Source organism: Uloborus diversus, chromosome 6 (assembly GCF_026930045.1).
Source record: "Uloborus diversus isolate 005 chromosome 6, Udiv.v.3.1, whole genome shotgun sequence".
In the NCBI taxonomy this organism is placed as follows: domain Eukaryota; kingdom Metazoa; phylum Arthropoda; class Arachnida; order Araneae; family Uloboridae; genus Uloborus; species Uloborus diversus.
Window position 1 is genome coordinate 117,123,204 of NC_072736.1, and position 16,597 is coordinate 117,139,800.

Below are 16,597 nucleotides of genomic sequence, written 5' to 3' on the forward strand. Positions count from 1 at the left end.
AAGACTTAAATTTTGCTACGTGGCCAGGAGAAGTCCCCATCCCATATTATCGCTAAAGATAGTCTAAAACTGCCTTTTTGAAACTTCAATGGCGAAAAGTTTCCGGGAGGAAGATTCAAACCTCCTCCCTTTCCTTAAAGTCATTAAAAACGACTTGCACTAGAGTTTCAGGACTTCAATTCGGAAAAATTATCGGTGCAAGGTCCCTCAAGGGAGCGGCGATCCCCTCCCCCTCGCCCCTCCTTTGCAGGAAAAACATCTGACTTCCCAAAATTTTTGTGGAAACTTATGCCGTCAAGGATAGCCTACAATTGCGTTTTTGAAAATTCGGCATCGGAAAATTTCTCGAAAGCTCGCGTAGGTTCCCTATTCTCTTTAACGTCATCACAGATATACTAAAAATAATTTCAAGTTTGAAAATGTTTCGGAAAGAAAATCCAGTCTTTGGTTTTAGTTAGAGGAGGCCCTTACACCACTATATACATTCTACATTTACGTGCTTTTCAGTTTAGTTGAAAAGCTTTCCGGACAGCGCAGCTGAACCTCTCCCAATATCTTCACGTATCCAATGATAGCCAAAAATTGCTTTTGTAAGACTTAAATTTCGGAAAATTTCCTTGCGAACTCCCAATCCCCTCAACGTCACCAAAGAAAACATAAAATTGATTGTAATTTTGAAAAAAAAAAAAAAAAAATGAAAAAATCAGGAAGGAGCTCAAAGCTTCTTTTCTATAAACCATTACAAAAATTGCCTAAAATTCCGAATTTCGACTTAACTTTTGGAATTTTTCGGTGGAGCTCTGAATTAATTTTTTTTTTCTTCTGCAAGAAAAATAAGAATTTTTTTCTTTATTAAAATCTTATTAAAACACTTTTGACTCTTTAATGTATTAACTATTTCCCATCAAAAGGGCGACAAGTTGAGGAACCGCCCCGGGCGGCAGAAAGGTAGCTACGCCACTGCCTAAAAGCACAATCTCGTAATCTTCATAAAACAGTCCGTTCAGTTCTATTACAATTTCCAATTTTGCATGAGGAAGAGATTAAAAAAAATGTTACAAAACACAGCATTATGATAATCTCCACTTCTCAATTCACTAAAATCTAACGATTTCAGTACTTTCAGCATAATAAAGTATTCTCATTGTATTCACTAAACAATTAATTGATTTCTGTTCCAAGCTTTTAGTTTACAATCGTAAAGACTTCAGAAGAGAGACACTCGTCGAGGAGTAATGCATACTCAAGATGTGTACGGAACTTCGTTTCCAATTCTAATTACACTTAAAGTTTTATAATTAACTAGCTGCTTTATCCGGTCCTCCTTGAAAATAAAAATAGGGTCAAGTGACGGGTATATTAAACAATCAGGCTTAAATAAATAATAATAATAAAACATCATGCAAAATTTCCATTCAAAAGAATGACGACGAATATTAAAATATTTTTAAGAAATTAAGTCGAGAAAGAAGGATTCAAAAAGCATAACCACGGAAACACGAAATAAAATAAGTTTGAGGGATTAAAATGCGAAACAAAATGGTCGACAATTTGAATGGAAACGCGACCTTTTGAACTTGATTTTAAAAGTCTTTTGACTTTTCTTCCTTTTTGAGATAGAAGCTTAGTTTTTCGACCATAGTTCGAATAAGACTGGAATAAAAAAAATCAGCTCTTTCCAATGGTTATCAAAAAGAAAACTGTGGGTAAAGTCCTTCACATTTAATTGATCAACTTAATGAAGAAAGTAATACCTAAATTTCAACTAAGCCTAAAACAATTCGAGCTAAAAGTGCAAATATCTCCCGCCGTAATTAAGTTAGAGCGTTGATAGAAATTGCGTTAAAATGTGAGAAATTCTACTTTTTCCAAATATATATAATTTTAATACGTGCAAGTAGTTTTTCACCCCCCATTTTCGAGAATTTACGTGAAAATTGGGCCTAAATTGGAATAAAAAAAGAACTATTTGTCGAACTTTTTTCGAACCGGTCTGCAAACCTTTTCAGGACTTAAAGGAACAAACTGAAAATTTCAGCGAAATCGGCCGGGTAGTTCTCGAGTTATACGAGTTGAAACACGCAGACGCATTTTGGAGACTTCATTTTGTACCATGTAGAGATAAAATTTAATGTTTTTACGACTTGTGAACAAAGCATTTTTTTTTTGTTTTGTTTTTTGGCGTAGAGCAAATTGTTTACTGTGAAACAACAAATGTGTCATTGATTTCAAATACAGTAGTTTAAATAGTAGTTTGATCCCATTAGACCCTTTAGCGCGTCCCATTATACCACAGAATGTACGAGTCGGGGTGCAGTGGGACAAAATGTATTTTATGAAAACAAGCCAAATTATTGTTGCAAAAAAAGCTCTAATTTAAAGTTTGTATCCCTGAATAGAGACATGTTAGTACTATCTGTAAAAATGAATTTAAAGAACAAGATAGGATTCAGCGCTTTTATTGCGTAAACTGCGTAACAAGTTCCGTTAGTCTCCAGTTTCCCCTAGTCATAGCAAAACAATTAAGCAAATGCTTTTCTATGCAATATCATTATACATCAGTTAAACATAAACATCTTTTAAAAAAATACAAAATTAAAGTCATTGTTTCATTTTACTGAGTTAAATAAATGTTGTAAAATTTAAAGTTGACTTTTTCTTACTTTTTTCACTTAAATATGCCCATTTAAAACAAATAAGTTTGCGTTTTAGAAAATAATAAGCATTTATTTATATTTGAAAATTATATGTGAATTTCAACATTTTTTTTCAACAAATTATTTTTGTCATCTGACATAGTTTATTCATGTATGTATCAAGTGATTTGTTTTCGGGTTATGAATCGACACACACCTTGTTTTTAAGTACCTAAATTTTCTATTTGAACATGTACATAAATACTTGTACATATACATTACCTTAATTTTTAATAAAACTAATCGACTTTTAATGCAAGAAACTATAACGAATATTTGAATGAGTAATAAATTCATCTGCATTAAAGAAAGGAATTAAGTAAAAAGCAAAAAATAAATAAATAAATAAATAAATAAATAAATAAACCACTATTTTCAAAATTATTTAAAATGATGATTACACATCACGAATGTATACATGCAGTTAATGATACGAATAGATTTAAAAATAAGATTTTTATATGACAGAAACTAAAAATAACTACGAATACTAATAACCAACATCACAAATAAATCCCCTTAAAAAATAATACCTAACTCTTACAATACACATTCAATAAAATTGTGCTTAAAAAACCCTAAGCCAATCGTGTATAGAGACAAGATAAATTAATTCTTGGCTATTTAATATCCACTCAATGGGCCATTTAATCTTCCGGTGTTTCAATTGAAGTGGGAAGAAAGTTTCTGCTGCATTTTTTATCGATACCATCTATCAAAGTAATAAATATCCCTATCCTCCCAACACAGGTACACAATCACTTTTGTTTTTTCCCCAATTTTCCATTTTTTGCCGATCTACTTTTCTTTGCGCCCACCATTTGTCAGAAAAGCAATTGCAGTCAAGTTGATCTCAATATGCCATTTCGCCCTTCTAAGTAATTAAACGGGATGCATAGAAGGGAAGTTACTATGTATTTAAAATTTGTGTTACTGTGTATTTTAACTGTGCAATGTTAGCCTGAAATCAGTTATAAAAGAAAGGAGCAATTTCTTTGTTAATTCAAGGATCTGATAAATTTGATTAATTCTCGAAATGAAATTTGTTGTTTAAAATGTCCTATAAATGTCCTTATATGATCCAAATAAAAAAAGTAAGTATGAAAATATTGAAAACAATTACTTTTTAAGACAATAATAATACAAAAAAAGAGGCTTAACCAATCATTTAAAACTGTATATATGGGCTTTGAAGTGATCATTGTTACGCAAGGATTTTGAAAGTCTGATTGGCAAAAGTTTTGTGTGACGGAAGTGACACAAATTTAATACGTTTTTTTAAAATAAATGTAACACACAAAAAAATAATTATTATAAAATCAAAACGCTTCCGTTTTTTATTTGCAGCCAAAGAGAATGAAAAATATTAGTAATTATAAAGTTAGTTATGTTAATACACTGAACAAATTAATTTCAAAGTGAACTTAAACAGGCCTATTTATTTGGGGATTAACACTTTTCCAAATAATGCAGGTTTCTTTGATTCCAGTCACATCATCAATTTAAAAGTGGGATCTCCATTAATTAAATTCAGCCTTGAAATTAGTGTGTTCACTTTTATTAACAAAGTTAACTTTATAATTACTATTATTTTCCCGGTTGTGGCGACAATTTAAATGCATATTTCAAGTACTGCTTAGTGTTCTCGATGTATATAATCTATTTTCTTCATTTAAATATACAAATTCGTTGTGAATATGTTCAAGTCAGGCGTAGGAAAAACAAGAGCTTGTGGAGAGACAGAACGTCTGGGTGAAGTAACCGTTCAGAATGTGAAAAAAAGACAATTTAAAAGTTTCACTTTTACCGCGTGTCTTTACGACACACGATCTTAAACTTTTTAGCGGATTCCATGCACAATAATTTTAAACAATCCAATTTAATTGTACCCTGCTAAAAATAGTTACCTATAGTAAAATATAGATCACACCATGGAAAGTTAAGTGACTACTCAAATTTTGTCGAAAACGTATTAGCAATTGACTTAACATCTATACATAAATTCCATGTTCTTTCTCACCACAAAACTTCACAGTTAGCTTGCTTAACTAGTACATAAAGACGTAAAAACAATATTATCAACAGTGACACATCATTAAAATTTTTAGAAGGAAACATTCGAACTTTTAGTATGCATTATTAATTTAGACAGTAAACACTGACCAGTAAACATCAGATCATAATTAATTTTTGCGTATTGTACTATTTGAGACCAAAGCGCTTAAAACTAAATTGCGCAAACCCTTGACTTTCTCCAAAGCTGTTTTTTCTTTTTTGCTGAGTTGTTGCAGTTCTCTTTCCGGGATGCTCTCAGAGATTCAGCTAGTTTTTTGTGCTTTCAAACAGCTGTACAGGCGTCATAACTATGACGATAACACGATGAAAAATGTTTTATAATCTTACATTTTCTTCTCCAGCAGATCTACGAATGCGAATTAACTGGGTCAACATAATTTAACTTGTTACGTGGAAAGTTAACACATTAAAAATGTTAAAAAACATTTATTTAAGAATTTTACATTTGCAGCTATTTTTGATGTGCTCCCTGACTGTTTCCTTTTGTCCCATAAATACCATACTCAGTAAATGGAAACAGCAAAGTTTTTAATTCTGCAAATTTAATATTTATGCAAATTTAATATTTCTTTTGTTCGTTTTTCACATAAATTCAACGCAAAACTACAATGTTTGTACACTTTTTTTTATAATTAATTTCATAGTACATTTAAAGGATTCAGCGGAACGCATGTGACCTATGGACTACAAATAGAGTTGTGTTGGGGAAGAACTTTTCAAGCCTGCGTAAACCTTTCTTGGAAACAAAGGAGGTGTTTCCTTGTACCCCCTCCTCCGCCCCATTCCAGCCTCTGGAGTGAAAGGAAACACGCTCGGGTAGAAAAGGGTGCGACTATTTGCTATCGAAGAGTCATAGTGTGAGTATTTCTTTTGTGTGTATATTACATTAATTCAGCGCAAAACTACAATGTTTGTACACTTTTTCTTTTTAAATGATTTCAGAATACATTTAAAAGATTCGGCGGAACGCATGTGACCTATGATAGAGTTGTGTTGGGGAAGAACTTTTCAAGCCTGCATAAACCTTTCTTGGAAACAAAGGAGGCGTTTCCTTGTACCCCCTCCTCCGCCCCATTCCAGCCTCTGGAGTGAAAGGAAACACGCTCGGGTAGAAAAGGGTGCGACTATTTGCTATCGAAGAGTCATAGTGTGAGTATTTCTTTTGTGTGTATATTACATTAATTCAGCGCAAAACTACAATGTTTGTACACTTTTTCTTTTTAAATGATTTCAGAATACATTTAAAAGATTCAGCGGAACGCATGTGACCTATGGACCACAAATAGAGTTGTGTTGGAGAAGAACTCTTTAAGCCTGCGTAAACCTTTTTTGGAAACAAAAGAGGCGTTTCCTTGTACCCCCTCCTCCGCCCCATTCCAGCCTCTGGAGTGAAAGGAAACACACTCGGGTTGGAAAGGGTGCGACTATTTGCTATCGAAGAGTCATAGCGTGAGTATTTCTTTTGTGTGTATATTACATAAATTCAGCGCAAAACTACAATGTTTGTACACTTTTTCTTTTTAAATGATTTCAGAATACATTTAAAAGATTCAGCGGAATTCATGTGACCTATGGACCACAAATAGAATTGTGTTGGGGATGAACTTTTCAATCCTGCATAAACCTTACTTGGAAACAAAGGAGGTGTTTCCCTGTACCCCCCTCCACCGCCCCATTCCAGCCTCTGGAGTGAAAGGAAACACGCTCGGGTAGAAAAGGGTGCGACTATTTTGCTATCGAAGAGTAACAGGGTAAAATTTTGCGTACCTAGTTCCTATCAGAAAGTGAAGTCTAGGACACAATGCACAAATCTTTATATCGTAATTCATCCAAAAGAAAGGTAAGGATCTAAACTCCTAACATTCAAATCCTAACACCCTTTACTCTAACTTTCCCTACATAAGTTTTCTTTCTGTAAATTCAAACTGGATTGCGTAGAGGTTCTTTACTATTTGCAGACGTAGCACATTCTTTTGCAGATACTGGCAACCCTTTTTTTTTCATGCGACTACTTTCACTAGCTCAGTCGCGTAGCTAGGGTGGAGCGGAGGGGGCGGTCAGCCCCGGGCGGTACTTTTTGAGGAGCGGCAATTTCATGCTTTTAATACGAAAAAATTCAACGCATTTTCCTCAGCAAGGAAATCATGCTTTTGATATGTTATTGGAGACGAAAAAAAAACTGAATTGTAAGGTTTTGGTACGATTATGATGATAAAAATATTCCAATACAAAACATGTGTTTTTCTTGTTTATATCTTAGCACTATTTGTTTTTTCTATATCCTTCGCCTGAGGCGAGATTGAGAGAGGTGGTAGTGTAAAGTGAAGGGACCAAGTTCTTTTTTTATTGTTAAGGTTAATTATTGCAGAGGAAACAATAAATTTCATAACCTATATGATATAGATATGAATGTAGCTACCACTCGATTAAGAAAGTTCCTTGGAAACCACTTTATTTTGAAAAAAAAAAAAAAAACCACTATACTATTTTTAGAAAGTGACAAAAAGAGTAAGAGGAGAGAGGTCTCAAATGGTGGGTGATTTCTTGCTCATTTGCAGGATAGCAACTGTTTTAACAATTGCTTTGATTGGTCATTGCTAACGAAATTTTCAATAAGATAAAATTCATTCTATGTTCATTTTATAAAAGCACTTATTCACAATTCAAATAATCAATGCTTGTATTACTGCTTTATATTAGCAAATTCCTTTGAATAATGAGTTTCACGTTTAGTCAATCATTTTAATGAAAGGTTTTTAATCGGGAAAATGATGTCCAGGCAAAGCATTTCAACAAAGTAATTTGCATCAAAAGTAATGACTTTTGATGCACAACCTTTTTATTCTCATAAATTACAGTATGGCTAACCGAATGTAAAGGGCCTCATTATCGTATCGTCCTCTATCAGTGTAAAAGAGAATCATCCAAATTTAATAATATAGCAGAGGGGAGGAGGTAAGTCTTACTCGGGTACACAGGGTGGCCATTTCTGAGTTTATCAACATTAAGTGATTCGGTCAAGCATGGATCCAAAAGGATATTATCTCCCTTTGAGAAACAAATACTAGATCCTACATTTGCGTTTCGAAAATTTTATATTATGAAACTTTCGTAGACCTTTACGTTCCTTCCTACTGCCACAAATCTTGAAATGCATTTTCAGAAGTTTAATTACCAACCTTATCTCCCTTAACTTGGCCAAACATAGCCTAAAACAGCGCTTGTGGAGCAACATTTTCAACCTCCCCCGTACCCGTTTTCGCTGTTTAACGATGACAAAGATAGCTCTAAAATGTATTTTTTGGCCGAAGAATGCTGCCCCACCGAAAAGAGCTTAAAATTGCTTAAAATGGCGTTGTTAAACACTCAATAAATGTAAAATTTTTTGGGAAGATACACCGAACCTTCCCATCTCTTAACGTCGCCAAACATCCCAAAAGTGCAGTTTTAGACTTTCAGTCTCGAAACATTTCCAAGGGATAACGCCTACTCCATTCCTTCACATCTCATCTTTTAGCCTAATATTGATTTTTTAAAACTTCAATACGAAACAATTCCTGTGGGCAGTCAAACCCAGTCCCTTCTTGTAACGTGATTAAAGATAGTCTAAAATATGTATTTTGGACTTCAACTTCGAACTTTAATCCCCATCTGATCCAATGTCCCCAACAATAGCTCAAAAAAAGTTGAGTTATTGAAACTTCCAATTTCAGGAAAAAAAAAAAAAACTAAGGAAGGGACCCCAAATGTCCACGAAATCACCGAACGTCATCACAGTAGGCTCCAAAATTTGGCTTTAGAAATTTCTGAAGAATGCCCGCAAAGCCTTTTTTTCCTCCATAATAACGAGCTTAAAATAAACAACAGTTTCGAAAAAGATTTCGGGTTCGGGTGGGATCTCTCATAACGTTGTCCGTCAAACAACGGCTAAAGTTGCGCTTTTAGGACATCATTTTCAAAAAATTTCCTGGAGAGACGGGAGAGCCATCTGATTCCCCAACATTTCTGGAAACATTTGACCAATAGCATACGCTACCAAATATAGCCTACAATTGTGATTTTTAAATTCCGGCAACGGAAAGTTTCTGGAGAGCTCCCGCGCGTTCCCTATGATTTTTGACGCCATCAAAGATAGCCTAAAACTAAAATTGATTTAAGTTTGAAAATATTTCGGGAAGAAAATTCAGTCTTTGTTGGAGTTAGACACCCTAACAGCACTAGATACAGCCTACATATATGTGTTTCTCAGTTTAGTTGAAGAACTCTCCAGACAGTGCCCCGAACCTTCCTTAATCTTTTTCATGTATCGAAAGATAACCTAACTAGCTTTTTTAACAATTCAATTTCGGGAAAATTCATTGAGAAGAAGTCCCGCCCTCCTAACGCCACCATATACAAAGCATAAAACTGATTTTAATATTGAAAGAAACAAAAAACAATCTGGAGGGAGCCTCTTTTCTATTAGCGTTACTAAAAATTGCCTAAAGTTCCAAATTTAGACTTAACGTTTGGATATTTTAGGTGGGGCTCTAAATTCCTTTTTGTCTTCTGCAAGAAAAATATGAAGGGAAAAAAGTTTCTTTTCTTCTTAACTAAAATCTTATTATTGCTTTAAATAATTTTTCTTTCTTTACAATACTAGCTAGTTCCCATCAAAAGGGTAGAAAATTGAGGAACTACCCCTAGCGGCAAAAAAGTGTAGCTACGCCACTGCATTAGCTTTTCTCCAGATGGAATTATTCGAACTGTTGTCTGTTTTCACCCCGAGTTCTTAAACCAAGCTGCTGGATCTATGATTTTTCCGAACCGGGGAAAAGCTTGAAACTGCAGCTTGTCCATCTTTCTTAACGTTTTATATCTAGTTGCAACGAAAAGAACTTAAATAGGAAGAATTTGCTGATCTCAGAAATTGCCGCCTGGACAAGGGTCTCTGCTTGCTCCCCTCGATCCGGCACTGAAGCGAAATAGGTATTTAAGACAGTGCCGGATCTAGGCGAGTGTAAACCGCTGAAGAAAATTCACCTTTTTTTATGCGCTTGCTTTTTTTTTTTCTTTAAAGAAAGTTGATATTAAAGATTGATAGAAGATAGGTTACGGTGAAAGTTACAAGGTTTGTCCCGGCTCAGAAAAAAATCGAAGATCCGGTATATATATAGTGGTAACAGAAATCACAAAATTGTACAAAATGGTTGTTGACAATTTTGTCCATCTTGCAGAGACAATAACTTTAATCGGGTGACATTCCGAAAACCAAGGCTTTAACGTACAAGTAATTTGTTAGTTGAATAAGTACTAAAGTCCTCTGGGAAATGAATATACTGTAAATTCTGTAAAGATTAATATCTTTGTAAGTTTAACACCTGTCTAAGTTAATCGCTTCAGTAATGTATATAGTTATCCCTAGATCATACATATCAACCACTATAAGTTGACCATTAAATTTTCAAAGCGAAAGTGATTTCACCACGCAATAAAATAATTTGTTTCTTGATAAATCATTAGAAAGTCAATGTCGAGTATTTTTTAACAATATTCTGTAAAAATCTTTGTTTCTTTAGATTTTTTTCAGTTATATTTTCCAAACTACTCCACTTTGTTTCGTCCAGAAAATGGACTATTTGTAATCTAAAACACATTTTCTTTAGTTTGTGTCCTAAAACCGTCAATTTATTCAAAATGTTTTTAAGTTTAACAACGTAAATACTGTCAAAACAGAAGTGAAATTTGATGAGGCAAAAACTACGCAACCAGCAAATGACAACTAATTATCTCTTTTTTCCATTCTACAGATGTTGCATAGAATAAATAACTAATGTCATAGAAACTAAGCAATGAATTTATCTCAGTAAAACATTCAATTTCTTGTCTTATTTTAGGACATTTAAATACTTACGAAAACATAAGCATTTCATTAAATAGTTCCAACAATAAAATGCCACAGAATATTTATTTACTCAAAACTGTCACATTTTTCTTTTGATTTCTTTTTCTGTCAAGAATTTAATTACTTCTAGCTAAGCTGGTACAGAAACCATGCATTTCAGAACTAAAATGTCCCCAGCTAATTTAATATTTAGCGTAATTTAAAACGGAATTTAATGCATTTCTGAGTCCTTTCGAAATAAAAGCTGACTAAAACGATACTAGATTTGAAATTTAAATTAGATTCCACGAGGGAAGCGTGTAATTTGAAGGAAATTTAATTCCTACTACTTTTGAAAGAGGATTTCGTCAGATTTGTTTCTGGAAAGCTTCATATTTCTCATTTGAAAACGCGTTGTGGCATCATAACTGCCGAATGATTTATGCTCAATAAATTGGAAGGTTTTATTGAAATATAATTCATCACGCAGTTATGGAATTTGTAAATTCCATGCCCACCATTCAAGACATTAAATTCAGTAAATTTACATAAAATATTTATGCCTTAATTGTATGTGAGTAATTTTCAATTCGTTATGGAATAAATTTGCTGGTATATTTTTTGTGACTTATTATAAAAAAAAAAAACGCGTAGTACAACTTCGTTTATCCGTACTAACGGGGACCAAAATATATCCGGATAAACGAAAATCCTGATAATCCGTCTAATGTGGGTACTCAGCGAAACAAATCCTTTTGCTGTTGTTGCTTATTCTCAAGTGGAATTCTGACGTATGTTAGATTAGCTCCAGAAGGCTGTTTAAATCTAAAATGTCAATTAAAATGCAGGGATCGAAGGTTCAGACTGCCTTAGAAAGTTGGATGCAGCTCAAAAAGAAAATAATTTATTGTAGTGATACTGGTTAACCTCGTTCATCACGGAAAATTGCCAAATGGCCAGCTATTTAGAAGAATAAGTCTAGTACAGATCAGTAAAAAATTAGCCAGTAGGAGTACGAAGCGAGTCTTTTGTTCTTGTCCAAGTATTTCTCCTTCAAATTTGGTAAATTGACATGCCTGTAACAATGCTTCTGTTCTGCCAATATAAACCGGATGTTATTGATACTATCTTCTCGGTAGTAGCATAAATGACTTCATCTGAGGCTGGGGCTGATTGGCGCCTTTTACTATAGCGGAGATCATTTAAATACATTTTCCGGCAGGTAAAGCGGAGTAGACAAAAGTATGTCTTGAGTTTATAAATCACATAATACCCTAATACGAGCTCCTCATTCTTATATTTTAGTAAAAAAATAAAAAGCATTATTGGATTCCAAAAAAAGAAAAAGCTTTAAACACATTTAGGTAAAACTATTTGACAAAATGTACTCCCAAGGCAATGTCTCCGTTCCTGAATTCCAAATTCTACGCAGGAAAATATTTCTACATCTATACACTAAACACGTATAAAGTTTTTTCCTCCTACAACCATATGGATTTCCAGCATACAAAAAGGCTCCGGCCAGAAACATATCCAGAGAAATCTTACAGAAAAGTTTTTGGCATTGAAATATTTCAAACCGGACATAAATCTATTCCGCGAAACGTAGTTTCTATCTCTGGAGTAAAGTAATACCGGCCATAGAAAAATAAATGTAGGCGTAAGAGGAAATATATTTCTTTCACTTCATTGAATGTTATTGACGTGAGTTGCGCTTATGTTAAAGTTATCTGTATGAAACTGAAGCATTGCGAAAAATGCAAAGCGTTGATGTGCGTTTTTAGAGAAATAAGTAAAATATACTCAGTTATGTTATAGATATCACTTGTTTCCAAAGTTCAAAGTATGCATTTTGATTTATAAACTGGCAGTCACTTTTACAAAATTTTAGATTTTCAAGCTGGGGGTGACATTTTTTAATACATAAGCGTGTAATGAATCAAGTTAATGCTTTAATTTTTCTTTATTTGGTTATGCAGCCTACGACTGCGTCGGGAAAATAATAATTTGAACGATTACTTAATTACTTTTGTAAAAATAGTACACACTACAAAAAGTAATAATAATGAGAAAACAAAATACTGATTCTAATATATTATAATAGTACCGAAGACTGCTTTCGGCTCGTTTCGCTTGCCAACCCCCGTTCGCCACCAGCGGTACCTAATTTTTCCTTACGGAGGGTGACAATCGATAATTTTATTGCTTTTCATTGTATAAGCACATCCCTGAATGTTTCTAGAACATTCTCAGGACTGGATATATGTTCCCTTATTTACGATCCTTTAAGGTTTAGAGGGCTGAGACAGGGCGGGGTCGCTTCCCTTGGATGTTCTGTACCCAACGGTATGCAGTGTGGACCTATTTCACATAGTCAGTCCGGAGGATATAAGGTTTCAGGTACACAGACAAACGTGGACAGGTTTTAATAGTGGAGATGTCTGGACTGACGAAAAGAGATGTAACTGAAAGAAATATTTCTTTCAGTTTTTTCCTCAAACTAATCAATGACTGATTTTGAAAATGAAATAAAAATGTTTCAGCATTTGTACAATTTTTTTTCGGATCTAAATTAAGATGATTGTATTTACTATTCAGCCGTACAAATAACGTCAAAATGAAGTTTTTAAAAATAAGTAGCAATATTAGCACAGTGAAGCTCTTTTTTTGAAGCGTAAATGATTAACTCTCGTCCCTCTATTATCAGAATATAAAGTCTTCAAGTCGGGAGACATTAGTCACCAAAAGTAACGAGAAAAGGAAGGTTCTGTAAACAACCGAATGTCGATATCTTTGAATGTTTAAAAAGCTACTACGGTTGTTTGAGCGTCTATTTTTCGCTAAATTTGGCAACTTTTTGGATAATGTTGCTAAATTTTAAAACATTGTATTTCGTTATTGGGAGGACAAGGACTTATGATTTGGGCTTTAAGAAACATATTTCCCTATACCCTATCAATTGCCAAAAAAAAAAAAAAAAAAATAGTATACGTTAGTGCAGAAAATTTATTATTTCACTAACGAATGGTTTTCTGGTTAGTGCAAAGCCTAAATTTACCTTCATTATCGCTTCATTTTTCATTGTGTTGCTATCTCAAACGTTATAAAAGACTTCAAGGAAGAAAAGGCTAGTCTACGCAGTAAAAGAACATCCAAGCATACGATATTTTTCCGAAAATCATAATATTGTTGAAATACTTCCATTTGTCACATAACAATAAAAATATTTTTATTGATATGTGTAGTAATTCAGAAACAAAGCAAAAAAAAAAAAAAAAAAACGGGGGGGGGGGGGGGAGAGATTATGAGAGAATTTTACTGGTTGTTTCATATTTTGTGGAGTTTCTATGAAAAGTAGACTATCATAATCTAAAAAGTAACACAAATTAGTAAACAAAGACGTAAATTTCAGGTATTTCATTTTCAATTGTACCCCAAGCAGCACACAGGAGTTCAAAGCTCGTTCTATAACACGTTCAGAGCACACCAGCCGACCCGTTCAAATTACGTTCTCTCAGAACGGTCTAAAAAGCGTCTATGTGTCTCGTCGATCGATGTCGTATAGCACGTCGAAATATGGTGTTGTACCACCACTTTTGCACCAATTTTGAACGTGGAATATTACGTTATGTTAAAGTGGTAGGATGACGTTTCATTTTGGTGTTAGCAAAACAATACTGAATATTCTGCTTTCACAGGTAAAAAAAATCGAAAAAAGTAATTGTGTACCTCATAAGGGGGGTTTTCCATTGACAAATTCCGTTTTCGTCAGATCTCTGCCAAATTTCGTGCTGAAGTTTTTGATGATCGAAAATTCCTCATAGAAAGACCCCCCCCCCCTTCAAAGAACACCACAATGAGGATTTTTCTTCACAAAAAAAAATCCAGTTTATGTGGGATGTTTGACAAACTTGGCACATTCAATTTTGTTAAATCATTTGATAATCGAGAAGTGTCATAGGGGAGTCCTCGCCCCCTTTCTATGGTGTGCAGATGCTCACATTCAGGACTTTTCCTTTTACAAATTGAGTTTACCAAATCTGACCCGTAGATACTTTGATACTCAAGAATTCCCTTGGGGTTTTCGCCCCCTGCCGATGGGAAATGATGTATAGAGGGTTTTTCCTTGTACACATTCAGTTTACGTCGGATCTTTGCCAAATTTGGCTCATAGGACTTTTGATGATCAATAATTCACATAGAGGCTTTCGCCCCTCTCTATAGGGGCGAAACTCTCCAAAGAGGGTTTTCTTCTTACAAAAATCTAGTTTACATTGGGTTTTTGATAGAATTTGCACATAGCTTTCTTTGATGCTGAAAAATCCACATAGGGGAGTTTTCACCTCCCTATGGGGGTGGAAATTCCCCCAAAGAAGATTTGCCCTTATGCAAAATTCAGTTTATGTTGGATCGTTTAGGAGATCCTTTGATGTTCAGGAATTCACAAGGGGAGTTTTCTCCCCACCCTGAGGGAAGAAAAACCCCATAGAGTTTTTCTTTTAACAAATCGAGTTTATGATCTTTGCCAAATTTGGCACACAGTTCCTTTGATGCGCAAAAATTTACAAAGGGGGGGGGGGGAGAGGAGTTTGGCCTCCCTTCATAAAGGGTTTTTCCTCTGACAATTCTAGTTTACGACGGATCCTTTCCAAATTTAGTACAGAAGTGTTTTGATGCTCGAAAACTCAAGTAGAGGAGTTTTTGCTTCTCTAGTAAAATGCAAAAATATCTTATACAAAATCCAGGTAATATCAAAGCTTAGCCAAATTTAGCACACATAAATTTAACGTTTTGCAAAATTTTGGCACATTGAGAGGAGACAAGGTACTTCGATTCCTCCCGTAAATACTACCTTGAATTACAATACTCAAATTTTGTGCACTTTTTACTAAAATTAGGTTTTTTTTAACCTTTTGTTTACAATATCTGCTAAATGTGTACAGTTTTTGTAAATTACGGTTTTATATTTTTTGTTATGCAGACTAAATAATAACACAAAATTTACAAAAATACAGATTAATTTACAGATTTTGATGAAATGAACACTTGTAGAGGCTTTACTGTCCTGAAATGCAACTCCATAGAGCAGTTTATAGCAGTGCGTCTTGCAGCCACACCACAATTTCGAGGTTCTACTCTTGGGCTTATTCAAGGTGTATTACAACATAACTTTAAAAGTAATTTCCCATGAGTACATGAACAGAGTTTGAAGAAAAACCGGGGTAATTTAAAAAACCTTAGTTACCCTGGATTTTTTTTTTATGAAATACCCTGGTCATTGTTGAAAATTACGGACTTTTGTGGACAAGAAAAAAAATTAATCTTGATCACTATTTTAACATTGTTTAAACTGTACTACTTTGTTATTTTTTTTTATAGAGATATGAATAATTTTAAATCCTGAATTTATTTCTACTCAAATTTATTACAAAAATCGTCAAAATTGTAGAAAAAAATGAATTTGAAAACCATGTGCATTTACATAAAACACATAAAATACACCGCTAGCTAACTTCTAAAAAACTTACTGAAAATATTTAGCATTTAGGTGAAATATTATCAAAATTGATTTTTCTGAAACATAACCACACCATAAATAGAAAACAGATTCATCCATAGAGAAGCAAGTATGTCACATTTTGAGAAAAGCTTTCCTTTTAGTCCCAAAAGGCATTTAGTAGTATTTTATTTCTTCAGTTTGTTTAAAAAAAAACCTCTGAGAAAATTTTGCGTTAAAAAGAGCCGCATGAACCATAACCATGAATCATATCAAGTATTTTATATATCCTTCCACACAAGAAGTTGGAAATAAAAATTTGAACTGTATAAAATATTAAAATTAGTAACTATAAAGTCACAAAATAATTTTGCACACAATAATTCAGAATATGTGAGAAAATTTTCAGGTATGATTACAGTTCATGGAATCTGGAATAGTCATCACACAGGTTGGTTAATTTTA